General features: G+C 46.0%; 1 protein-coding gene across 4 annotated transcripts in view; it reads right to left on the reverse strand.

The window, feature by feature from the left end:
* Window positions 1-26106, reverse strand: part of LOC102785092 (zinc fingers and homeoboxes protein 2-like) — a 130663-nt gene that overhangs the window by 91441 nt on the left and 13116 nt on the right. The window contains exon 1 of one of the 4 annotated variants that reach the window (XM_087835592.1): window positions 18504-19013. The exons of the other annotated variants lie outside the window; for them this stretch is intronic. The gene's annotated coding sequence lies outside the window, so the exon portion shown is untranslated. Of the gene's footprint in view, window positions 1-18503; window positions 19014-26106 lie in introns of those variants that run through there. 4 annotated transcript variants of the gene reach the window in all.

The following is a 26106-nucleotide window of genomic DNA, read 5'->3' on the forward strand; positions in this document are numbered from 1 at the left end:
TTTATTTCTGAAATACACCAATTTTTATATACTGCAGGAAAAACGAAAATAAATATTATAATGCAAATTTGCAAAAAAGCAGCATATGCATCAAAATAAACTATTTCCAGCAGTGCAATATGAGTCCTAAGCATCCCAGAAACCACACAGAAAGTCATAAAGTCAAAGATAACTTTTAAAAACACCAGTATAGGCTCATTGAGGCCCTGATGGTAAAAAACTACATTTCCGCGAAAATGACGTCACTTCCGGTTTCGGGCAGGTCATGGCGGACATGCGATAGTTCGTGCTGATGGACGTAGGAAGTGTTACAAACAGCTGATCGGATCGGCAAAGCGTGTTTCTGGAATATTATGTTTTTGTTGCTGCAAGTGCTTTTTATGCAGTTTTTGCAAAGCTATATGTGGAAGGAAACTGTGACCGAGGACAAGCTGATGGCATAAGATGTAAGTACAACTCCTCCGGTTTCATATGCAAAACAATTATTGCGCTAGCTCACGTGGTTGCAGAGCTACCGGGATTTAAAAATAGTTACGCAAAACAGAGCGTGCTGCTCTGACCGGCTTTAAAGGGTTAAGGACGCTGAAATATGCCGAGATTTCAGCTCTTCAGGAATCAGCCTGTTGGTGCAAAAACACCATTTTATGTCCAACTGTTTTATCTTTGGTATTTGTCACAGATTGAACTAAAGAAATGAGAACAAATGATGTGTTTCTGTGACAGGCTGCTGCTAACAAAGTGCCTAAAGATACAATTCTTCTGTTGTGTAGACACAACACCGACTCATCCTTTTCATGCCTGAAGGACTCAAATTGCAGAGCTAAGTGAAGGTGATCAGGTACAAAGACCGGAGGGAAAAAGCAGCTCAAGTCCAAAGAAAATCTTTGAAAGACCTTCAGAAGGCCGGCTGTGCTGTCTGAATGACGTGTTTGATAATAAAGCACGCTGCTGTTCTGCATGCAGTGGTCCAGGTCTCCTGGTGTCTAAATAAACCGTCGCCCAGGTCATCTGCACGAATCAGCTTGAGCTTGTTGGACCGGAGCCTCCTCAGACTCAGTTCCTGAGCCTCTGATTCGTGCACACCTACGAGGGCGCTACACCTGCCCGTGTGCACTGCAGCAGCGTCCATGACACGTTCGGCCGTCCCTGCTCTCTGTCGCCGGGAAGAATTCCCCTACACGCTGCACTTCCTGCTGCTGTGGCGTAGCGACTCTCGGATTAATGTCCCGCCGCAGGATGCGGCCTCCGTCTGTTTCGCCGTCCGTACCTCTGCGCCGCCGAGCCGCCTAAAACATATTTAGGCTGCAGCGTTCATCTGGATATTTTGCATATCTTAATTAGTGCTTACAAAACATGCAAATCAGCCGGTCGGCCCCAATTAATTAGCTTTGTGGGTTTTCTCCTGAAGTGGCGGTGCTGAGGGGGCGTCTGTCTGTCTGTTTTTGTCCTAACCTGAATTTAATCGGTCGGGTCAATTAAAGCGCAGATTCCTGTTTACAGCAACAGCAGAACAGATCTGAAGGTGCAGCGCTGCTTCCTGTGAAACAATGTCCTCTGATTCGTTTCACACGAGCTTCTTTTCAGCGCCGCGGCTCCGCTTGTTCTTTGTTTTATTAAAACTGAATCAAAGTAATTTCTGCAGTGCACGAAGGATCAGCCGGCTGCAGCGGGAGGGAGGTCCAGGTGTGTGCGGCGAGCACGCCATCAGTGCGTGCACAAAAGTAATGTTTGAATTCAACTTTGTCTGCACTCATTTAGCAACACGCCGAGGTCGACCGTACGGCCACATCCAAGTTAGCATCCGCATGCTAACCCATCACAGACAGACAGGGGGCGCTGCAGCGCCAGCATGTGGTGTGTGGCACCATAACAACTTTTAACTGGTGTTAACATTAAACATCCTCTAGAATAAACTATCAATGATTTGTTTGTGATAGGTTAATTGATTAATCTACATTGACCACAGGTGTGAATGTGAGTGTGAATGGTTTCTGTCCCTGTGTGTTGGCCCTGCGACAGACTGGCGACCTGTCCAGGGTGTACCCCGCCTCTCGCCCTATGACAGCTGGAATAGGCTCCAGCGCCCCCTGCGACCCTGAAAAGGAGAAGCGGAAGCGAATGGATGATTTGTTTAACTCCTACCAACTTTTTTTGTGGTGCAAACTCTGACCCACCAAGCTGTCGACGACTCTGGGAACCAAACGTCCTTCAGCAAAGACACAATTTGTCTTTGGACGTATGAGCACAGGTGTGATTAAAGCCAGCGAGCTACAGAAAGTTTTCTCCACATGTGCAGTTCTGCTGAGCCTCCTTAAAGTTCAGCTCTGGTTCTGCAGCTCAGTCAGGGTGGGAACAGGGAGCTGCTCACATGCTCGGAGACCAGGAGTTACATCGAGTAACCGCCCCTTCCCTGTGGCTGCAGAGAGAACATCACCCACACGCTTAAACTGCATTTATCTGATGAGTGTCTTTTATACCTGCGTGCAGCCACGTCTGCATAAGCACATGATGTGAAGTGGCCAAAAAAACATGAGTGACATCACTGCCGTCAGGCCTGGTTCCATCCAGCCTTCGTGATCCTGGTGTTCAGAACCCGCCCTGAGCAGCGAGCACACAGCCGGTGCAGAAAGTGGAACATCTCGCAGCTAAAGATCCGGATATTTTTCCTCAGGAGTTGGTAGAGACCCAAACTGGGAACTTGTCGGCTAAACAACCATGGCCTGATGACTTCTGGAGGTTACGGGCAACAGGAACAGGAAGCCAAGGCCCCAGCATCAATCCCTGCTGTAAAACAGCACCAAGTGGCCATTAGAGGAACTGCAGCTTCCTGCAAGTTTGGCTGCTTAAACTCGATCCTCGGAGTAACCGGCCGGTTTGCAGAGCAGGGTTTCAGGAAGCACAGAATAACTCTCAGCATGTTCAGGAATGCAAGGAGGATGTTTAACACACGGCCTTATTTTCACGGCGAAACGTCGAGCAGCTCTGACAGGTGCTCTCTTCACCAGTCTGACCGGTGCTTCATCGTGCCAGCAAACAAACTCCAGTTGCTTTTAGTGGGAATTAACTCCGATATACAGCTCTCTGACTTCACCTTTTGTTTTACTTTTCTCAGCTAAAAACATCAAATGTGGCAAAAATCTGAAATTTTAAAGAAGAAGAGCTGTTTGTTTTTGGCTTAATGACAGCATATTAGTGACACTGTGGGGATTTCCACACAACGACGGTGACACGAGACCTGCTGACAGACAGGAAGCTCAACGTTTCTCAGTGAAATCGCTGCACTGCTTCCTGCTTTAGCTCGTCCTGAAACACGCCTCCAAAGACCGTCTTTCATCTTCATATCTGTCAAACACCGGGAAGCTCGTCGGAGGAACTGCAAACGCCCCGCAGCAGACTCGGGTCAGGTTTGTTTAACACGCCTAAAGAGATCTCAGCGATGCGGCCGTCACTGGTTCTCAAAGCCGCGTCTTTCATAACGAAAAGTTATTTTTTAATTAGTTTAAAAGCAACACATGCAGCTAAACGCACCCCGAGTGACATCCATTCATCAGCGGTCTTTATGGAGTCTTCATATTCTCCTGTGTGATGTCGCACAGCTGACATTGTGTCTTCAGACTCTGGTCTTGATTTGATTACAGCTCTGACATCAGGTCGTTAGATAAACTCGCTGATGTGCTGTGTGGAGAAAAGCAGGCCGAGCTCTCACAGCTGCTCTGCTCTCCAGGAGTTTTTTGACGTGGTTTAGGCCGGAGAGAATGAGCTTACTGAAGCAAATATTTATTTCTATTTCTATTCATTAGCTTTGTTTATGGACGCTGATGGAAATATCCCAAAGCAGCGTTTGTTAACCTGGCTTTACTTCAAATCCAGTCCCCTGCTGCTCTGCAGAACTTTAATATGCACATGCTCTGTTTATGCACAATAAGACACAAGGAGCTCAGGTTGGGGACTCTTTCAGGTCAAACATCGACCCCCAAGTGTCACAGATGAGCATGTTACAGCCTGCTATGAAAAACAGCTGTGGTGCGTCCAGGTAAACCCACCCGCCCGTCACAACAGCTGGACGGGGTTACATTTCTACCCTTGTTTGGAGTCGGTGCCTTTTTAACAGAATTAACTGATTTTTAAAAACGTGGCTCGTTGTGGATTTTACTAAAAGAGCATCTGAGAAGTTTACAACATCCCCACAGCGACCGGGAAGCTCCACCCTCGAGAACCTCGTCCCTGGACTCGGAGGTGCTAACTCCCACCCCAGCTGCCCCAGCTGGAGATCATTGCAGGATGAAGCCAAATGACAAACATCTGTGAAGAGCTGAGATCCTGAGAACACCGAGCCCTCGGCTTCACATCAATTCAATTTGATTTATACAGGTAAAGACCTGCTGTGAGCAAGCACTTGGCGACAGTGGGAAGAAAGAACGCCCTTTTAACGGAAAGACACCTCCAGGCTCAGGGAGCAGCAGGTGGCCGGTGGGGGGAGGACGAGACAAAGACACGCAGTGGAAGAGAGCCGGAGGTTAATCATGACGAATGCAGAGGTGTAAACACACCATCAGGGTCAGCAGAGCCAACGCCCACGAGTCTTCCTTACTGCCCGATCGCTGCGACCAAACATCCACATCAGGGTCGATGCCCACAGACGTCCCAGAATCCAAAAAACACATGCAGCAAAGTCCCACCACCCCAGCTGGTCCAGAGCAGGGTTTTAATAGTTTTGCAATTTTCATTAGTTTTTATTTTTATTTAGTTTTGACTTCAGATTTTCAATTTTATATCAGTTTTAATTAGTTTTTACCAATTGTTTGCTAGTTTAGTTTAGTTTTTATTTTTTTTGAAAATCCTTAGTTTCAGTTTAGTTTTGATTAGTTTCAGTTATAGTTTTAGTCGTGTTTGCAATAATTAAGTGTAACAAAATCCCAGTTTCATCATATCAGTCATTCTGCTCATCCTTGGGTATGTTGCTATTCCAGCTACCATACTGCACCCTGGACAGGTCGCCTGTCTGTCGCAGGGCTAACACGCAGAGACAGACAACTCACATTCCCACCTATGGGTTCTATAAATAAATAAATAAAGGCAGATGAACAACCATTGATACCAGGCAACTATAAAATGTATATCTTGGCCCCAATGACACTATTAACTCTCGCAGCACCGGATGTTCGTAATTTTGGTTCAAGTGAATTGATAAACTTTTTGAAGGTAATTGACTCACACAGTTGTGTAGATATCCCCGTCCTGTTGTCTCGGGATGCATCACGCTGCCTTGCCTGGGGTTAGCTTCTGTTTTCTGGGGATGAGGGTTGAGTTGCTCCCTTACCTTCTCAAGCTAAGCTAGGTTAGCCTTCTTGTGTGAGCTTTTCAAGTGCACTTTAAGGTTTGTGGGATTTTTTTCCCTTTAGAAATGTCCCTCATAATTTGTCTGTTTCCACTACAAGACACTTGCTTTATCCAAAACACAGTCATATTCAAAGTAATCCCAAACTGGACTCTGGCTCCCGACTTTTCCTGACATGATTCTGCGCGTGGACGGAGCAGCGACACAGACGACTCGACTAACGTACTGCCACCTGCTGGCATAATGAGACACAGCAAGAAAAAAATCTGGAAACTAAACTTCATTTTCACCCTTAACTACTGTATGACACGCACACATCAATGAAAACTAAACACATTTTTGCTATAAATTCAGTTAATTTTAGTTAGTTTTGTGAACACTCATTATAGTTTTAGTTAGTTTTCCTTTTTTTGTTTTTATTTTTATTTCCGTTAACGAAAATGTTTTTTCACTTCTAGTTTTCGTTATTTCGTTAGTTTTCGTTAACGATAATAACCTTGGTCCCGAGAGGATCCAGAGCTGGTCCAGAGTTGCAGGACTAAAACCACACCTCCAGAATCGAAGCGTCTCCTAACAGACTCTCCTCTCAGCACGCTGAGGGTTTTGTTCTTTGGACAAACTGAACAATGAGTGCATCTTATCAGCTTCATGGGAAGCAGCTCAGCTCGTGACTGCACGACATCTGCGTCGTATATTATCTGCTCTGCATCTGATTCATCTAAATAACAGAAATGATCTGAATGTGTTCATGTTAAACAACGACGAGGGGAAAGCGCCTCTGCAGCGTGCACGTCTCACCCTTTAAAGGCCGTGTGCAGGAAAGCGGCTCATCATTCATTTCCTTTAAGCGCTCTTTAAAGGCCTTTAACATTCACATTAATCTGTGCACCCTCCCCGGGCGAGCAGCGAGCGTGTACGCTCTCGCAGTGAAAGCCGATACGTCACGCGCTCCTCGCCTCCTATTGGTGTGTGCGAACACACCCCCTTCATTTCACTTTCGCTGCTGTATCTCCACATTAACCTTCGTGTAAAAGTGACACCTCCCTTTCTTCCCTCCTTTTCTCTCCCCCCCTCCTCCGCCTCGCCGGTAATCCGGCGGATTCATCCAGATGGATCGTGGTGTTAAAAAAAAGAGAAAGAGCGCCTGACAGTCTCGCTGCTCGTGGTTTTTGTGTGTTTTAGCTAATTAATGTCTCAAGATTAATGTGTTGATGATTAAATGGTGTGAACACGTTACACATTCTGTATTTAAACAGCCGCACTCTTTTGCCTCCTTGCAGCGCCTTCGTTAATGGCGTTTATTGTAGTGGCGCGAGCCGCTCGCGTGTGGGGAAACAAACTGTTAAAATGGTGACAAGTCGCCGGACTTGGAAGCAGACTGCGGGGTCGGGTTAGTCTGCAGTCTGGAGGCTTTCGTCGGGTTTCTTCTGGTGAGGGGGAGAGGTACTCGGCTGGAGCCTGGCTCCTCCACTCATCTGCATCTTATTTGAATTTCCTGCTTGCATAATTCCTCGGTTAATGGGGAACTGCTCGGCACCGGCACAGCTGTTTTGCCTTTCCTGCCTGGCAAGAACGCCGCTCGCTCAGTGAGGGGAGGAGGGACGGACGGGGGAGGTGGGGGAAGGAGGGGGGAGGAAAAAAATCTTCAAAAAGAAAAAATCTGCAAGTCATGTGGTGCAAAAATACAGTACAAACAACGTGTGATCCCCCGAGGACGGAGGAGGAGGAATGGAGTCAAACACCCACCCACTCCCTGCTTCACCCCCCCTCGCATGCACACACACACTTTGGTAGCACCACACCCCCTTCGCCACAGCCACACTGAGCATGTGCATGAGCCTCTCCTCTCCCACCTCCCCCTCCCGTCCGCCTCCTCACCCAATCCTCAGCTCTGCCATGCTGGTCCTATAATTGGTTAGTAACAGGCTTGGGCAGCACCACCGCGTTGCACCAGTCGGACTTCTACCAGCCGCATTAGCGTGTTTATGCATTCGCAGCCCTATTAGAGGCTGTTTGTTCGCTCATTAGCAAACCTGAGCCGGAGCGTGAACCTTGCCACGGCCGCGTTAATCGCTGAAAGAACGGCCGGCGTGCTGGAATCTGTGGCGGCGACCTGTGGAACAGTTTGTCCTGAGCCCACGAGTATTTAGATCAAGCTCCCACTGTGAGGCCGACGTACAGTTTGTCCTCAGAGGTGGAGAAAAGGAAAATCCCAGCAGGGTTACTCAACAAACACAGATTTAGTCAGAAATAAAAGATTCCCGTTTAAAGTCGAACCGCTGCCAAACAAAAGCCTGATACGTGGGTTCGATTTATGTGTTTTTAAAGATGGGGGTTCGTGTCGGCGTTAGACACACAGGCTGTGTTAAAGAGCTAACAAATTTCCTGCTGCACATTCTGCATTCGTGCATCCATCATGTTGACAGAGCGGCTTCTCTTCTTGTTTTTCGTGTTTGCCGTTTCCCAAAAAGAAGAAGCATCACCAGAAAATTACACCATGTTTCCATCCATCATCTTCCACTTATCCCGTCACACCAGCAGCAGCTAAGCAGGGTATTCCAAACACTTCCCAGCTCCTGCTGGGGAGGACATCTCCAGGCATTCCCGGGACAGATGAGATACATAATCTCACCGCTGGGCTCCGGGTCTACCTCAGGGTCTCTTCCCAGTTGGGTGTGCCCAGAAAACCTACAGCACCCGGGAGGCTTCCTGTGTGGCGGGAAAGCTTCTCCAAGAATCCGCCAGATATCTGAAGTCCTCATCCATCTTTGAGCCGAGCCATCCTCCAGAGGAAACGCTCGCATTCGTGACCTCTACCCTGCATACCCACCACCGACGGGGGCACGCAGGGCAGGCTGACCCCCATCATCGCAGAATAAATGCTGAAACTTGTATTAAACCATAAACAGCCCAACCCTGCATCAGCACTGTGCAAAAGTCCTGAGTCACCCCTCATTCTTAATGAGTTCTCCGTCAGCTCTGTGAGGATCTTCAGGAATATTTCTCCAGACTTCCTGAAGCTCTTCTTTGGATGTTTCTGCCTTTTCTTCTGCTCTCTGAGGCTCTGCAGAGGCCCATCCATGACACACGGCTGCAGACTCCTCCCCCTGACGACCTCCTGCATGCTGACCGTGACTTGGACCCATCACTCAATCAGACCTGTTACTCTAGCCAGTGTTGGGTGGGCCAGATGTGGCCTCACTGTCACTGCACGCCTGACATCTGGCCAGATGTGGGCCACATTTATCATTTACTGGGTTTTCGCGGATGAACCTGATAAACTGACATTTTGATTTGCACGTCAGAGCGCTGCACTCCTTTTGAAGCGCAGGTTTTAGTGAACCGCTTGTTTGAAAAGTGAAATAATCTGGTGGTGCAGAGTTAAAACGGAGTGTGCTTACTTATTTATCCCCCCTGTTGCTGCTCATCTGCGCTGCAGGCTATTATCCACGAGCTGCAGAGCACACCAAACCAAACCACAGCTCTGTGGAGAGCAGACATCAGGTTCTCACAAGGAAGATGATATCTCAGGTTCTGATGAATTTTCATTCGTCCTGGTTGAGCGCCGGCCGCTGGAAAGCGACCAAACAAGATCACAGCGCGTACAGTAGGACGATGAGTCTGTGGTGCATGTTTGACAAATCTCTCTGTGATCAAACCCACTAATGAACCAAACAAACCTTGTTTCAATCAAGAAACATGCTGTAAGTCTCACAGAGGGAACCCAAAGCTCCTCACATCAGTGAAATCCTCCAATCAGGCTTTAGGGATTAGCCTCCAGCAGCCATAAACTGTAATAAATGATGGCTGAGCTGCTGGGAGGAACATCTTCAGACTTCAGATGACCACGTCTGGCTTCACGAGGACGCCAAGGAGCACACGTGACCTCTCCACTCAGAAATCACACACAAAAGAAGGCTTTTTCTAACTGCGACCCCCATAATAAATCTGCGGATAGCCGTCTGTACATTTATGGGAACGCTGCAAAGAGGAAATGCTAACAGCTAATTCAGCGTGCCGAATTGGCCGATTTGGCCGTTTGCCCAAAGATAAACAAATAGAGGCTTTAAAAGTCAGCTCGGTTTACACTGGCCGGCTCTAAAGCTGCTGTTATTACACCTCGCTCCTCTTCCACTTATTCTGGAGACGTGAAGGAAAAGCTCGACGCTGACGGGTCTGCTCAACTTTTTACTGTCGCTGCACAATTAAAGCAGGATTCCTGCAGCCGTGCGCACACTTCAATACCGCACGTTGTGTGCGTGTGCTGCTAAGCCTTTTGCACACTTGCACAGACATAATATAATCAATGAAACCTTATTAGATGTTTTTACTGTGTGTGCGTTTCCAGATCCGTCACAGCTGTTGTGTCTGTTTTTATTACTTTCTCGGTAGGTGGGGAAGCCTCTTTTTTCCCTACATTCAGCTCGTCGCCTCATTGTCCCGTCCTGTTATTAGCTCGGTCGAGCACCGGTCATCCTGACATATTGAGTCCTCAGCAACACGAGATTCCTGCTTCCCCCTCACCAATAACTCGAGGGGGATTTCACCGCCGTCCAGATCAGTAATGAAATCTGCGGCGTCTTTGTTATTCAGCTGCACTCATTGTTTTTGGTTTAAAGGCAGAAAGAGCAGCTTGAACGTGAGGCGCTCCGTCTATCGCAGCGTTTGTTAATAATGCATCCAAAAACACGCTGATCTGTACCTCGCTAATTAAAATCAGGCTTGCAGATGTTTTCTAAAGTCCCCTGTTTGTTTTTAAGGGTTGACTTAAAATGCAAGACTTTGCTGGCTTCACTTGATAGTTGGCTGAATATCTGTGGAGGTTTTCTACATATATTTGGCTCCAGATGTGCTCAGAGTTTTTGCAGATGTTTTCCCTGCCCTCCAAAAATGTCCCATGTTGGGCTTCCTGTACATTTTTATGCCGCTTAAAATGCACAAATTTGCCATTTTTCCTACTTTGACTTGATGCAAACACGGGCGCGTCCCCTCGTACTGAATGTGCTACAACACGATATGAACATCAGTGCAGCGTGTTTACTTTACGACAGCAGCGACACACATGGCTGAAAGCTGCTGGCTGTGGAGGAGTCGGCTCCAAAAGCGCGAGCGCCTTCGGTACAGATGGTTCTCCCGTTTATGAGAAAGAAAGTTCCCACAGTACCACGACAGCTTGTTCATGACCGCTTCAAGCACTTTAAATGAAGGCGGCTAGCTGCAAACCTGCAGAACTCATGTTTAGAGGGAAAAGCATTCACCCACACATCAACTTCAGGCATCTGTCCTCTTAACTGTGGACTGCAGCCACAATAATGAGGACAGAAATGAGGTTTTTTCCACTGGTGGACACGAATGAGCTGATAAAAGTGCAACTTAGAAAAACTAATGGACTCAGCATGAGTCCCAGTAACTATAGCTCCTCCCCCTTTGAGAAAACATCTTTTGATTGGTTGATAAAAAGTTAAATAAAAAAATAAAAGACAAAAGTGCAACTTAGAAAAACTAATGGACTCAATCTGCTCAAACTCCAGTTTTCATCCTTGGACTACAGAAGCTTTGCACAAGTCAAAGGTCTTCATCTTAAAGAGAGCCAGTCCCAGTAACTTTAGCTCCTCCCCCTTTGAGAAAACATCTTTTGATTGGTTGATAAAAATAAAAGTTAAATAAAAAGATAAAAGTGCAACTTAGAAAAACTAATGGACTCATTCTGCTCAAACTCCATTTTTCATCCTTGGACTACAGAAGCTTTGCACAAGTCAAAGGTCTTCATCTTAAAGACAACAAGTCCCAGTAACTTTAGCTCCTCCCCCTTTGAGAAAACATCTCTTGATTGGTTGATAAAAATAAAAATTAAGTAAAAAAATAAAAGATAAAAGTGCAACTTAGAAAAACTAATGGACTCATTCTGCTCAAACTCCATTTTTCATCCTTGGACTACAGAAGCTTTGCACAAGTCAAAGGTCTTCATCTTAAAGACAGCCAGTCCCAGTAACTTTAGCTCCTCCCCCTTTGAGAAAACATCTTTTGATTGGTTGATAAAAAGTTAAATAAAAAAATAAAAGATAAAAGTGCAACTTAGAAAAACTAATGGACTCATTCTGCTCAAATGGAGTTTCAGCAGAATGAGTCCCAGTAACTTTAGCTCCTCCCCCTTTGAGAAAACATCTTTTGATTGGTTGATACCTAAAAACACAATGTTTGAACAACAATCATTCAGGTGGGCGGGGTTTTTGCCTCAGATGACCATATTAGGGACATCCCCTCTCGATGACATCGAGTGTTTGGAACAATCTGAAGTCTAAGCTGCTAACAGACTTTAGGACCATTTTAAATGCGCCATGCGGTGCCGTGTGAGCAGCGACGTGCAACAGTTGTTGACACCATGTCAGCACCTTAGCTCCTAGATAGAGTTTTTGCAGGTTGTGCAACTTTTGTTTAACCTGGTGTGTTGCAGCTGGGCTGAGTGTGCGATTGAGATGGCCGAGATTTTCCTTCCTACTGTCGCCGAGAGCCTGCAGGCAGTCGTCTGACTGTTGGGGCTTTTCTGTATTACAACACAAAACGGTGTGAGGGGGCTGTTGTTGTGATTTGGTGCCACAAAAATTCAACTGACCTGAACTGGAATCATCTTGCATGTTAACGATTCAGTACAGGAGCTCAGAGACTCGCAGATTATACAGAAGGAGATGAAAACATTAAACTTCTCCGACATCCTCGCTGTATATAAGAAACAGCAGAGCAGGTCGTGTTTACCATTAAAAAGCTGCTTCTGTTAACCACATCACACCTGCACGTGTTCCTCGGGCTGTCATCTTACCCACCGAGGCTGTTTTGGTGCGAGTTACACATTTAGAGACACGAGCTGCTCTCTTTTGAATATAATGGATCTAAATGGCACTCGCCTTGATGGGGAGGTGCTCGAAGCACCGAAAGCGTGTTTGAAAACCTCAGCAGCAATCTCTCTCTCTCTCTCTCTCTCTCTCTCTCTCAATCATGATGCTGCGACCAAAATAAATCCACAAACTTGTTGTTTCATTTGGAACCGTTTTCTTTACAGAGCCTCGACCGACGCGTCTGATAGGTCGATATAATCTTTCTTTAACTGTTCTTTAGTTCTTTAACTGCTACAGTGTCTGTTTTCATGTAGAACATCTATTTAAATCAGAGAAGCCTGTCCTGCCTTTGCAAACAGAGGAAACTGCTGACCTCTGACCTCCTCTCATGTTGCTTCCTTGCTGCTTCTCCCTTTGCAAACCTCTGAGTCTCTGCATTGTGACATTAAAAAAAGGAAAATCAGCCGAGGTCCCAGATGACACAGCCGACTGACCCAACTTATCTTTATCATCTTCCCCTGTAGGATGAAGTGCAGGCTAATAATAGCAGCGTGAAAACTTGGCCTATAGCCGTACGTTCGGCCTGGTTTCGATGTCGCGCTGCACACGACGCTGCACAAGCCTCACAGTAACCTCGCTTCTCACCTCCTATGCTTTAATATTTCTTTGTTTATTACAGCGTTTGTGTGTGTGTGTGTGTGTGTGTGTGTGTGTGTGTGTGTGTGTGTGTGTGTGTGTGTGTGTGTCAGCTTTAATATGGCTGCACAGACGCTAACCGGCGCTAATACAGAACAATGTCCTGAGCTACAGGATAATTATCACACAATGATGTTAAAAATCAGGCAACACTCAACTCGGTGCTGTCGGTAAGGATCACAGTGATGGCACACACACACACACAGTTTAACAGCATGAGTGCGCTCTGATAGGCTGGAGAGCAGCAGGGAGTGAGGATGCAAAAGCAACCAATGAGGGCCGAGGATAGGTGGTCAGCCTACAGTGGAGAGCCAATGGAAAGGCATCTGGGGCTCCCAGGAGGCGGGGCGTTTGAGCTCTGCCCTTCTTGTTTTGTGTTTTTGGCTCAAAGTGGGAGCCACATTCCTGCCGTTCCCCCTGCTCCATTCCTGGGCTGGTGGCAGGGTTCAATAGGTGAAGCAGGGAACTGTGGGAAACTCGGGAGGAGGAGCGGGGAGCGCCGTTAGCACGAACATGCATGTCTGCAAACCTCAGGAGGAGGCAGCCGAGCAGAAATCAATGCGGAGAAGAACAGACGACCAAAATCAACCTTGGCAAAACTATTACAGGACGATGAGAATGCGTTTCAGCTCCGCGAGGTCCAGAGGAAGTACTCAGATTACAATCACAGGCTGCTCAGCAGGCCCGAGCTTTACTCATTAATGCAGCTGAAACGTCCACCTTTATAAAAATCAAACAAATCCAACAAAATCTCACTTTTCCTCACGTCCAAACTTTCGGTATTCAGCTTTTTATCGGCCATTAAAAGAAGGCAGCCCTGCAAACGTAAGAGAAACCTTCACCACCGGGGGCAGCGTTTATCCAGTCGCTGATCTGAGACACCGTTCTAGCTCTACCCGTGTCCTGAACACGCTTTGCCTTTTCTCAGCCCACCCAGCGACTTGGTTAAATAAAGGTCACCAACTGCTCGACAACAGGTTGCCAAAGGCAACTGTTTATTCCTTCAGCGGTTGCCAGACGTGGCAGAAGGCTGTTTGAGTTTGAAGATGTTGACTAACTGCTCAGCGGGTCGCAGTTAAACCGTGAGAAGCATGTGTGATTCCAGTTTGTGTTTTCCCAGCTTAACTGCAACTAGCTGGCAAATGTTTGCAGACCAGTCAGCAACCTGCTAGCAACCAAAGCACGACAAGGTTTTATTTTACCAGCTTCCCCTAGCAACAGCCAGCAACCACTCACAAATCACATGAGGGATACGCATTTTTCCCTAGCGACAGGAAGTTGCTGACCGCTCTGCGGGTCTGTGCGACCCGAGTCCTAACGTCCACCCTTATTAACATTTTTCACCAGCCTTAAAACTCAGACGAACATTATAAACAGACCCTGAAACACCAAATGTTTGACTTTGTTTGAAGTCTGCTAGTTTCCCCCTGCAGCTCACCTGATGCTCGCTGTGTGATTTGTTCTCAAGAGTCTCAGCAATCAAAAAACAGTCACTTTCACACAGCACAACTGCTCAGGTTAACTCTGACTCTAATACATTAATGCATTTCATGTAGGTTCAATAAAGAAAATCAGTGTTTCTGATTCACGCTGGAAAGAACGTGTTCTCTAAGAAACATGAAGGGTATTCAGCTCGTATCATTAAAGAAAGGGGAACGAGAACATTCAGTCCCCGAATGCGGCTAAACGCTGCCTATGTAACCATCGGACACGTCGCAGAGCCTTAGATCCAGGACAGAGAGGTCGAAGGTTAAAGTCTGCCTTATTAAACGATCTTGGAAGAGCGAGAGAAATGGAAAGAAAATTGGAAACGGCGGAGCTGAGGAGAGGAAGGATTTTATTTTTACTTCAGGCTGGTGGAAAGAAGGAGGAGGAAACTGGAGACGGGTGGATGATTGAGGAGGAACAAGACGAGGACGCGAGGTACTTCTCGAACAGATGAGTTTTCAACCTCCGACACTCAGAGGAAAGTGACTGCGCTCTGGAGTGGGAAGGTCATTTCGGTTTGGAGGAGACAGGTGGCGGAGTGGCGAGCGCTGATGAAAGAAAAGTCAGGTTTAACAGGCCTCGGTCAGACCTTCACTTCATCTTTATTTTCTGCACTAATTCAACACCCAGTTTCCAGTCAGGCTGTGAACGGCTAAGCGATCGCTTTGATTTGAGCCAGTTTGAGCTCATCGCACATATTTTGGGCAGATGAAGACACACCGGCCCGCACGTACCGGGAGGATGCAGCATGAGGCCGCTCGTTTCGTTCTTACACATGCCGATCACTGCACGTGTCGGGGTAACACTTCAAATGAGCACAACTTACCATTTCTCTGCAGCGTTTTATCCACAAAGTGTCAGGAAAGGTTAAAGATTTCCAATTCTAGGGGACTGAGAGGAAATAAGTTTGGCTCTAAAAAGAGCTCAAATTATTAACTGATAATAAAAATTGCTGTTCTTTCGGGCCGTCGACTAGTTCACTTCATATTTTAGCGTTTATTATTTTTACTGATTAGCGTTTAAATAATTTTTTGGGTTAAATGAAATCAGAACGTAATGAAAATCCCACCAACAGTTTCCTTCAGTTTCATTTAAATTGTTTTTGTCCAAATTACAATTAGAAAGAAACGAGTCTCTTTTACATCCAAACACAATTTGTTCATGTTTTTCCAACGTTACCTGTAATGCACCAAATAACAACAGTCACATCAAGGTCCCTCATACTGCAGAGACCCAACGATAACACGGAGAAACCCCCAACAATCATATGACCCCTATGAGCAAGAACATGGTGACGGTGGGAAGGAAAAACTCCCTTTTAACCCTTTAAGACCTACCATAGAACCAAGTCTGCCAGAGCTTATATTATATGTTTACATGCTGTGGAGCCATTTTTGGGAGCATTTCAAGTTGATATACATCAATACAACCATTATAGCCCAAATTTTAATAATATGTCTCCATTAAGTGCATAGTAATTACATAAATTGCAAAAAAGTGCAATAAACTACAAAAAAATTGAAAATCGTTTTTGTTTTTTAACATATATTTCTAGTTAGAGAAATTTAAGAGGCTTATCCCTCAAAACTGTAAATACAAAAAAGTTGCACAAAATAGTTTCCCACCACAGGAAATTTATTTTGAGTGTCTTCATAGTTTTATTTTTGAAATACACCAATTTTTATACACTGCAGGAAAAACGAAAATAAATATTATAATGCAAATTTGCAAAAAAGCAGCATATGCATCAAAATAAACTATTTCCAGCAGTGCAATATGAGTCCTAAGCATCCCAGAAACCACACAGAAAGTCATAAAGTCAAAGATAACTTTTAAAAACACCAGTATAGGCTCATGAGGCCCTGATGGTAAAAAACTACATTTCTGCAAAATGACGTCACTTCCGGTTTCGGGCAGGACATGGCGGACATGCGATAGTTCGCGCTGATGGACGTAGGAAGTGTTATGAACAGCTGATCGGATCGGCAAAGCGTGTTTCTGGAATATTATGTTTTTGTTGCTGCAAGTGCTTTTTATGCAGTTTTTGCAAAGTTATATGTGGAAGGAAACTGTGACCGAGGACAAGCTGATGGCATAAGATGTAAGTACAACTCCTCCGGTTTCATATGCAAAAAAAATTATTGCGCTAGCTCACGTGGTTGCAGAGCTACCGGGATTTAAAAATAGTTACGCAAAACAGAGCGTGCTGCTCCGACCGGCTTTAAAGGGTTAACAGGAAGAAAGCTCCAGCAGAGCCAGGCTCCTCTGCGGTGGCCGGATGGGGACGAGGGGACAAAGACACACCTGAGATTCAGAAACCAGGAAACATGTTTACCTTCAAGAACTTTAAGGCAGTCCAGCAGTTGGTTTGGTTTCTTGTTGGTTTTAGTGGATTTGGTTGTTATAATTCGGAGGCTAAAGTAAGAGAAACACAACCCTTTTCTCTACAGTCTGAAGGAAAGACTAAACCTGAGGACACCTCTTCACAAACCCCCTATAAAATTTGTATTTACAATTATGCATCAAACAAATGGCGCCCAATAGCAGAAGTTTTGCCCCTCAAGTCTTCGACTTTCCACCAAAAATCTCCAAAACCCGATCAAATATTGACAACCTTACTTTACATGAGCCAGAGAATAACAGCCTTAACACAACAAGCGAGCGAACAATAAGATTACTAAACCCGGACTCCATTTTAAAATCACGCCAGCCTCCTCGGTGAATTATAACAGACTCTTCCGGGGACCTCCGGGGTGGAAGAGGTTAACCGAAGGTGTACTCGGTAATTTGGGTTTCAATGCAAATGAGAGACTCGCGCCGAGCAGGAAGTGATGTTCCTACCAGCCAAACTGGCTCGGTTTGATTACATCTGGTAGATTTCTCTGCTCCGCTGGTGATTCTGGCAGTTTGGCAACAAACCAGCCACTCAGGGGCCTGCACGCCATTTGGAAAAAAAAAAAAGATTTAAATGAAATTAATTTGGCTAGTAAAAGAGCAAGGAGTGGCTGATGGATTTGGAAAACCATCTGCTGCTGTGACCGGCGAAGAAAGACAGAAGTTCATTTCCTGTCGTGGTGATGAGTCAGGCGGAGAAATGGCAGGATGGTGCAAGCCCTGCACTGCTGCCCGAGCCTATAAATAGTCCCTGTGGTTTACGCCTTGTCTGCACGTCACCAAATCGTGGAATTTTTAACCACATTAAAAGCTGAAGTAGGAAACTGAGAACCAGAGTTTGACTTGCTCTGTGCCCAAGTTTATACCTCCCTGTGTGTCTGTATACAGACTGACAACAGCACACATGCCACACGAGGCCGGGAACAAAGGACAGCAAAGGTACAAAATGCCACTTTTGTTTGTGTTGGACGGGCTTTCTGTCCAAGTTTACATTTGGCTTCCTCTCCCGTCTTCCCTGCGAGTTTTCCACTGGATATACGCCGTCTAATGAAGCAGAATCGAGGAAAAGCAGCCTGTGAGGCACAGACGCTTTCAAACCCCATTAGACTAAATTCAACAGTTCTTCAGATGCCGTTTGATGAATCTCAAGAAGACGACACGCAAACTGCTAAAAATGTCTTTTTAAGCAATTACATTTGGGATGTTTGTCTTTAGACCCGCGCCGCCTGACAAAAGACGAGCCAGCCCTGCTCGCTCTTATTTTGAAGCCCCTTCGCTTCCTTTGACTGGCAGGAGTGACAGAGAGGTGGCGTGGAGTAAAACCTGAGCACTTTAATGGCTCTTTACTCAGAAACGCACACTCGGAGCGTGCACGGGCTCGGTGTGAGATATTAATGTGAATGTTAGGTAGCAAACAGCGGGAGCTCGGCTCTCTGCACAAACCCAGAGACTGTCTGTTCAGATTTCTGTAACAGCCGCTCTGCAGACGGAGAAAGAGGTCACTATGACAAATACCTGCAGTACACTGACCTGCAAACAGCGCGACTCTGCAGGGTGGCAACCAGGAAGGAGAAAAAGCTCTGTCCTGCTGCTTTCAAAAACGGCGAAGCAAAAAGACTCGGCTATGGTTTGAAAAAGAAAAATGACTTTGCAGATTTTACAGTTCAGGACGGACGATTGATTTCACAAGTAGACTTTCTGTTGTCAGGAGGAGGAAGGATACCTGGTTACTCTGGTAACCTCTGATTACCCACCGGGTCAAGGGTCAGGCTATCAGGACAGCGTCGGAGTCTCAGCTCGCCTCAGAGGGTAACGTCTGAGCTTCCCTCTGAGGCCTCGGTCACGCAGAGTCGACCAATGAAACAACACAAAGATTCATCAGGCTTGAATGTAGACACAGCTCACACGGTTCCAATACGGATCAATTCCACAGGATCCTGGAATACCGACGGTCATCGGATGAGCAGCGCTCGATGCTCGGACAGACGTGTGAACGAAAAACGATCAATAAAATGTTTAAATGAATTCTGACGTTGACAGGAAGTCAGCGGAGTGACGCTGAAACTGGAGTGAGCGTGTTCACGTTTTCTCGTGTCAGATGAGGAGACGTGACTGTGGTGAACCCACGATAATGCTGACCTTTCATAATAAGAGCGTGTCCTTCAAAGCCGTAAGATGGATCGTTTTGAGTTTTTACTGTTTATCAAAGGTAAAGAGCCAATCACAGCCAATCACAGTCCTTCAGCTGGTCGGCGCTGGTCAGGTTTTCTTTTATTTTGATAAAGAACAATATTTAACCCTTTAAGACCTACCATAGAACCAAGTCCGCCAGAGCTTATATTATATGTTTACATGCTGTGGAGCCATTTTTGGGAGCATTTCAAGTTGCTATACATCAATACAACCATTATAGCCCAGATTTTAATAATATGTCTGCATTAAGTGCATAGTAATTACATAAATTGCAAAAAAGTGCAATAAACTAAAAAACATTGAAAATCGTTTTTGTTTTTTAACATATATTTCTAGTTAGAGAAATTTAAGAGGCTTATCCCTCAAAACTGTAAATACAAAAAAGTTGCACAAAATAGTTTCCCACCACAGGAAATTTATTTTGAGTGTCTTCATAGTTTTATTTTTGAAATACACCAGTTTTTATACACTGCAGGAAAAACGAAAATAAATATTATAATGCAAATTTGCAAAAAAGCAGCATATGCATCAAAATAAACTATTTCCAGCAGTGCAATATGAGTCCTAAGCATCCCAGAAACCACACAGAAAGTCATAAAGTCAAACATAACTTTTAAAAACACCAGTATAGGCTCATGAGGCCCTGATGGTAAAAAAAACGACATTTCCGCGAAAATGACGTCACTTCCGGTTTCGGGCAGGTCATGGCGGACATGCGATAGTTCGTGCTGACGTCTATTTCAATGTAGGAAGTGTTACAAACAGCTGATCGGATCAGCAAAGCGTGTTTCTGGAATATTATGTTTTTGTTGCTGCAAGTGCTTTTTATGCAGTTTTTGCAAAGCTATATGTGGAAGGAAACTGTGACCGAGGACAAGCTGATGGCATAAGATGTAAGTACAACTCCTCCGGTTTCATATGCAAAAAAATTATTGCGCTAGCTCACGTGGTTGCAGAGCTACCGGGATTTAAAAATAGTTACGCAAAACAGAGCGTGCTGCTCTGACCGGCTTTAAGGGGTTAAACATGAGGCGACACCAGTCAAAGCGGTCCAGGTTTGACCTTGCTGTGGTTTCTCTGGAAGCTTAATGTGGAAACGGAAAACAGCTGCCTTCACAGTAAAAGGTTTAAGCTTTAAGAAACTCTTATTTTGAAGGTGAATGTTTCTTGTTTGTGCTTTTAAAATGATGATAAGGATTGTGTGCAGTAAATGTGCACACACGTCCTCCTTCAGCACATCCAGCTCCTCTGAGGTCTTCCTCTTTCCCTCCTCTCCACGTGTCCAAACCATCTCAGCCTCGCCTCTCTAACCATGACCCCAAAACTGAGGGATGACCTAAGATTGCTTTTTAAACTAAAGGAGCATTTAGCCCCAGAGACGACGCCAACAGGCAGAAACAAGCCGGCAGTTTAAAGCGGCGTCACCTTTGAGGCTCAGCAGCCACGTAGAGTCTGAAAAGTCCCGAGTACGAGAATCAGAACCCGTTTTCTGACACGATTCAGTCGATTGAAGCTCAGCTAAAGCTGAGGTTCAGTACGCATCACAAAAGAATCACTCACGCTTTAAGGAGCAGCCCTGGTACTGTTCACAAGCCTCGCTCACAAACGCCAATTTAAGCCAAGAAAAATGAAAATGTGAGTATTACGGCACTGAGCCCGCTGAAGGCCACAGTCATCTGGCGTAAGCAGCTTCAGTCATTTGAGAGTTCAGCACTTTGCTCAAGGGAAGTCGAGGAATGAAAACCTGCAGTTAATAGTGATCTGAATTGGTTCTAATTTCAGACTCATTGCAGCTCAACATCTCGTCGCTGAAAGGAAACTCTGGCCTCATTCGCTCTCTCACACTCGCACACACACTCCACATTCTTCATTTGTATGTTTCCACACGTACGGGGCATACCAGGACCTGTTTGCTTTACTTCCTGAAGCTTTTCAGCGCGCACGTTCCCTTCCTGTTTCTGTAGATTCTTCGATCCCGCTCGCATTCAATCCGTTTCTGTTGACGGACGGATCTTATCGGGGATCCTGCAGCTCAGGTGCACTCTCATCGATCGCGGCGTCGTTTTTCCGACTCTGAATCCCCTGATATTATTTTCATCTTTGCAACAACTTTCCTTCCAAAAGTGTAGATGGGACAGTTTGCTGAGTGGAGGAACGTCTTCATCGCTGCGTCTGAAATGGATTCTTTCATGTGAGACGAATAAGCCTCCGTCGGGGAGTATCGCGTTGAGCGCGTTTCGGTGCGATGGCGGCCTCGGCAGCGGCGTTTGTTGAGAGTTAAGTGTGAGTAATGTCTATTCTGAAGACTCTCCTGATGCTGGGGTACATCAGAGGGCAAAAGTAAAGTAGCTGTACCAATCAGGTTTTAAAAGACAGTGCAGGCTGGATGGATGCATCACCAGCTCTTAAGAGTCTGCAGTCGGGGCACATCATCATGGAGCAATCATCGCTTTTTCCCTGCTGCTTCTGCTGAGAGTCGTTTTAGGACCGCCGGCTGCTTAAACACGGAGACTATTTCAAAACATATTTGTTGGAGAAAAAAACTATCCAAAGAAAAAGAACATGAAAAACCTTAAACTGCTTTAACAACACTTTATTTTGTTTTATCCTTCCAGCTTCTCATTATCAGGGTCGCAGGGGGGTGGAGCCTATCACAGTCTAACACAGACCATTATGGGGCGATCGTGGCTCAAAAGTTGGGAGTTCGCCTTGTAATCGGAAGGTTGCCGGTTCGAGCCCCGGCTTGGACAGTCTCGGTCGTTGTGTCCTTGGGCAAGACACTTCACCTGTTGCCTACTGGTGGTGGTCAGAGGGCCCGGTGGCGCCAGTGTCCGGCAGCCTCGCCTCTGTCAGTGCGCCCCAGGGTGGCTGTGGCTACAATGTAGCTGCCATCACCAGTGCGTGAATGTGTGGATGACTGGATGTGTAAAGCGCTTTGGGGTCCTTAGGGACTAGTAAAGCGCTATATAAATACAGACCATTTACCATCATTCACACCTACAGCTAATTAAACCAACATGCGCGTCTCTGGTCTGTGGGAGGGGCTTCAAATACCCCACTCTGGGCCTGAGCCTGGCGTCGCAATAAGCATTTTTTTAACCTGCTTTTTTAAATCTAAAGAGAATCGCGCCAGCAGAGCTGCGGCGGTTCACAGTAGGGCTGCACGATTTTGCATAAAATGAGAATCACGATTTTTTGCTTAGAATTGAGATCACGATTCTCTCACGATTTTCTTTTCCAGTATAAATATTTATTGCACTTATTAACTGCACATCAACTTCGTAACAGTTGAGACTGAACATAAAAACAACAAATAAACATAAAAACAACAAATGTCTCACGTTTTGTCGTTGCCGCAAAATGTTGTACTGCTTGAACTTCCGTCTCCACCGTTGCTCGACACTGCGTGTATAGAGCAGGTAGTGCAACAATAGAAAAATAGTTGTGGGACGGCACTGTGTAGCGTTTGTCTAGGGTGTTGATCGTTTTCCTAAATCCCTCGTTTTGCACAGTGTTGATGGAGCCATATCTTTGGTCAGGTGATAAGTGATAGCCTCCGTAATTTCTTTGTGCCTGCGGGAGTTCGACGGGTATAGGGAAGCGCTGTATAAGGTTCCCGTTATTGATGTTTGGGTGGTTGACCGGGACGGATTTTCTCCTGTCACTTTCTCGTCATCCCTGACGTGCTCTCCGTTGTTTTTCCTGCTAATTTTAGCAGCCAGCTTCTGTATCACGTGGTATAAGGCTCCGCCCTCGTCATTTGTTGAGCAGGAAGAGTGAGCGCTTGTTTTCATGCAGATTACGTCCCGGATCAAAATGCGGTACAATCGTCGAATTTTTTTTCTTTTTTTTTTTTAAATTGTTGTCATTTGGAAATGAGATCGCACATAAGTATGAATCGAGATCACGATTTTCTAACGATTAATCGTGCAGCCCTAGTTCACACCGTCACACCTCCGGGCTGAGATACGGACCAAGTAGTGCATCAACATCCAATCACATCGTTCAGCAGCTCCTCGCCATGACTGCAGGCGTTTCCATCGGGAAACTTTACGATTCCCCAAAATGGTTTCACGTTGAGCCATTTAAGCAGAAATATTATAGAAATTTTACACGTAGCGTCCACCTCGACTCAATACAGACATTTTGTCCCACTCCTCCCACCTGAGTTGCTCTGATTGGTCGGGTGTAGCTCAGAGCAAGTTCGGGGCTCCCGATTTGCAGATTTCTCAATAAAAGTCTTCAAAGGAGAGCTTTGGTCTCACGGTGCTGCAGCTGTAAACCATTTCCCATTTACACCAAATCCCACAGGATCCAGATTCCTGTGATTCCTGAGGAGCAAATCCAATCAGTGCAAACGTCTCCAAAACTGGAACTTTCTTTTTATCATCCTGCAGGACGGCGTGTAAAAGAAACAGCTGCGCCGCTCGAGTGAAGTGTTTCTGCTGTTATTTAATGGGATAAGAGGGGCTGAGTTATGATATGTAAATAATAATCTTATTACGCTGAGAGCTTCCACATTAAACACCAACACAGAGCAGGCTGAGCTCTGCTGTCTTACCAACTTCAAATAAAAAGGGCTGAATTAATCTAAGAGGCACAGACCTATCCTCACCAGATTTACTGCTGTTATCAATATTATCACCATTATTATCATCATCTAGGATTCATTTCTAATTCCCAGCAATTTAGGCCAAAACTCGTCTGGGAAATAAAAGGGGGGGAGCAGCATGTTGGGTGCCAGTTGGCCTCCTGCAAACTGGCAGCAAAGACGCAACAAAATGCAAATAAATCAAAAGAACACCACAGCTGAACGAGGAACACGTCCCACAGGTGATCAGCCCAGCCAACACTCACCGCTTTCTCTTTTTTCACTTGTTTACCAGGTAATAAAAAGACAAACATTTGCTGGAAGACGCCTCATAAGGAGGATAACAGTCATAATGCTGCAATTTATTGTGATATTTTATAGACAAAATGCTTTTTGGATTTATTACAATTGAAAATAAAGGAGCTCTGAATAATTAGTGAGGATTAATTCAATAATTACAGAGATTATTTGATTATCTGAAGATGGGACGGAGCTTTGTTTAAAGGGGAAACATCCCGAGTTTTTTGTTCTGCAGATCTTTGGGTGTCCAACGGTTCTGCACGTTTTTCATTATTTATTAAAAAACAAACAACAGCCAAACACGGTTTTAGCTGCTGGAGTTTTGGGGAAACATGTTACTTCTTCTTCTGCGTTCATGACGTGACGCCGGAAGCTTTCGTCCCCGCCTGCAATCAGAGTTTGATCCTCTTGGCCCGACGACGTTTCACAAGCCTGTAGAAGACCTGGTGATTGATTCCTCTTTGCTCCGCCCACAACGCGAGTCCGAGGAAGCTCCAGAAGCACCGCACACCAGCTTCATTTTCCAACACTGACTAAACAACACGCGGCTCACCGCTGCAGAGGGTAACGGTTCGATTCCCGCGCCACCTCTGCAGACAATGAATGGAATATTTTAAGTAATGCACTATTTTTATGTTCCCCGTCCCCAAACACCAGTGAGCGGTCACGTTCTGTCCAGCTTGCACATGTTTAAGCACGAACAACAGTCTGCAGAGCGGCAGTCGTCTGCAGGCACATACGAACAAACAAACGGGATGATTAAGCTTCCAGCAGCTCGCTGATGGACGGCACCTGGCCCCGCCTCCCTGCATGCAGAGCTACGAGCGCCATGTTCCACCTCAGAGGCGTGCAGACCACTGACGAGGAACCGGTTAATGTTCAGCCCTCCACACCAAGGTGTTCAACTTTAACTGCTTTAACTTTAACCATTATAACCACGTGGGAAAGAGGCCGACCCGGGGCCGACCCGGGGCCGACCTGAAGGTCGACGCTTTGGTTAATAATCCTCCTTCTACTCTGCTCGAGCTAAACGAGCGTCTTGAAAACAACACAGATCCTGATACTGAGATTCAGGCCACGTCCACTCATGTTTGAAAACACATCGTTTTCTCTCCGTTTTGGCCTCCCGTCCACACGGAGACGCCGTTTTCACTCATGGAAAACGCAGCGTTTTGAAAACGCTCTCACAAACGCATAGATGTGGCAGTGTGGACGACGAAAACAGAGTTTCTAAAACGATGACGCATGTTTGTCGTAATCATGTGACCAGTTAAACTAAGATAGCGGAGGGCGTTACACAGCAGCTGTTTTGTCTGACGGCCCTATTAGAGACTAACATCAGTCTGTACGCGCTCCTGAGAGCTTTTCTTCAAATTCTTTAACTCTCGTTTTTGCAACTTTGTACTTTTGTGTTACTCGCAGCAACAACTCCACCTCATTGTGAGTCCATTTAAAAAACTTCCTCCACATTCTGCCGCCATGTTTCAAAGAGCCGGAAATAAGCGGCAGACGAATCTTCTTGTGTCTCACGCATGCGTAAGCGTTTTTGGCCGTTTTAATGTGGACGCACAACTCTGTGAAAACGACTGAAAACGCTGGTGTGGACGCCGAGCGTTTTTAGACGAAAACGCCATTTTCAAATCTATCTGGGCGAGTGTGGATGCAGCCTTAAACACCAATCAGCAGCAGCTAGATCTGCTCTGAATGTTTAAAAGAGAAATAAAGCTGGTGGAGAGCGATGAAGCACAGTCTGAGGCTCAAACTGGGCGATGAAGGAGGTGCACCCCGCCCCAGCATGGTCAGAGTCCGTACCTGATCAAACGGCGTGTAAGCGTACGTGTCCGAGCATCATCAGCTCTCGGTTTGAGCGGACGCGTCTGGGCAGCAGAGTTTTTCACTTTGTTGCAGCAGCGCGAGGCTCAGCGGAGGATTTGCTGTCGAACAGAAACAGAGACAAAGAGCAGAAAACGGGCCGACTCGCACAAACGGCCTCGTGCCTGGAAAGTTGCTGGCCGCGACTGCCGAACAGCTGGGAAGATCAGGAAACGCTGGAAACCGTCGCCGCAGCGCAGAAATTCGAAAACAAAGAAAAGCACTGCTGAAGTTCTGCGGAGCAGGGCAGCGCCGCGCTGCGGCACGAGCCCGCGGCCCCCAGGTGCGAGCGCGAGGAAACATATGAATATCAATGAGGCCGGTGATGGAAAAGGGGAAACTGTGCTCAGCGAGCTTTTTCTGGATAAATGTTTGAAACAAGGTTCAAATTAACGATGCAG

This window comes from Neolamprologus brichardi, chromosome 22, assembly GCF_056152115.1.
Source record: "Neolamprologus brichardi isolate AB-2024 chromosome 22, ASM5615211v1, whole genome shotgun sequence".
Lineage (NCBI taxonomy): Eukaryota > Metazoa > Chordata > Actinopteri > Cichliformes > Cichlidae > Neolamprologus > Neolamprologus brichardi.